Genomic DNA, 1,240 nt, shown 5'->3' on the forward strand with positions numbered 1-1,240 from the left:
CCTCTGCTCGGCGTCGTACAACCACCAAGCCGGACTCGGTTTTCATCATCAACACTTCCGCAATCAGGGCTGTCCCGACAATAGGAGGCGTCCCCGGGAATATGACGGTCTGGCTGCGCCCACCGCGTTCCAATGCGTTTCCTGTGGACTCAAGGACCAAACAAAGGCAGGACTACTACCCCAAATGAGGGCCCACGAGCGTACCAAAACCGAGCTGCAGCAGGCGCCAAAGATCGCAGCACTCCTTCAGCGCCCTTCCTGCGAGAAACAGGCGGGAAATACCGGGGGATTGGCCACACACACGCACGGCAAAAGCATCCCGACAGCAAGACAGGCACGACGCCAAAAATGGAGATAAAATACCCATGCGCCGTAAAGCTCGAAGCCCAGCAGGAAGAAGAGCAGATTCACACAAAGACTTTGCTTCCGCAAAGGAGGAGAATGCTGCCCAGGCACAGTGCACTGTGTGCCCAAAATGACACGTACGCATCCGTTCATAAATACAATACCGTCGCCGATTCCATGATGGCAAAGAGGTCAGGCCGCCGAGAAGGCGCAACTCACTCGGCGACAACACCCCGATGGGATCACCACCGGTCGAATTTCGCTGTGCAGCATGCGGCTTTTGGCGCCGCAGCGGTGACGGACCGACCCACCGCCGCACAGCACGCCACGGAGGTCGACCTGACATTGTGAGAACCGGCCCGCATGAACAGCGCGAGGAGACAGTTCTGCATCTACTCCGATGCCCGGCTCTGCGGGCGCCCGGGAAACACATGGACTGAACACTGAGGAAGCGAGGAAGCCGCGCTTCACGAAAAAGTTGGCGCGGCTTTTCCTTGAAGTGGAACGGCTCCGTCGCCAACAGCGCCCCCACGCGGCGAGGAGGCACGACGCCCCTCACGGATGCGGCGTGAAATCGATGCTCCGGGGAGGCGCCTTTTTTAAATTCTCTTTGTTGTCGGATTAATTGGCCTAATGATTTGCTGATTTGTTATTTTACTGGTTTTTGGCAGCGGCGGACCATCGAGCCACCGCGCCGGCAGGGGCGGCTGCGTAAAGTGTGCGTTTCGCGCCCTCCGCTGCGGCCTCCTTTTCGGGGGTGGTGGTTCTTCTTCACACTTCCACCCAGCAGGGCGGACGTGCTCTGCGATGGTGGGCGGTGTGCGGGTGTTCGAGTTCTTTTGAGAGGAAAAAATGAAAGAAAGGACTGGCGGGAACTAAAAAAAAAAAACATGCT

The 1,240-nt window shown here is 57.8% G+C and overlaps 1 annotated feature.

Moving 5' to 3' along the window:
- Nucleotides 1-1,240: a sequence feature (areas not merged during assembly with more than two copies in the genome that could not be assigned to a particular haplotype).

Source organism: Trypanosoma cruzi, genomic scaffold (genome assembly GCF_000209065.1).
Source record: "Trypanosoma cruzi strain CL Brener 1047053517087 genomic scaffold, whole genome shotgun sequence".
Lineage (NCBI taxonomy): Eukaryota > Euglenozoa > Kinetoplastea > Trypanosomatida > Trypanosomatidae > Trypanosoma > Trypanosoma cruzi.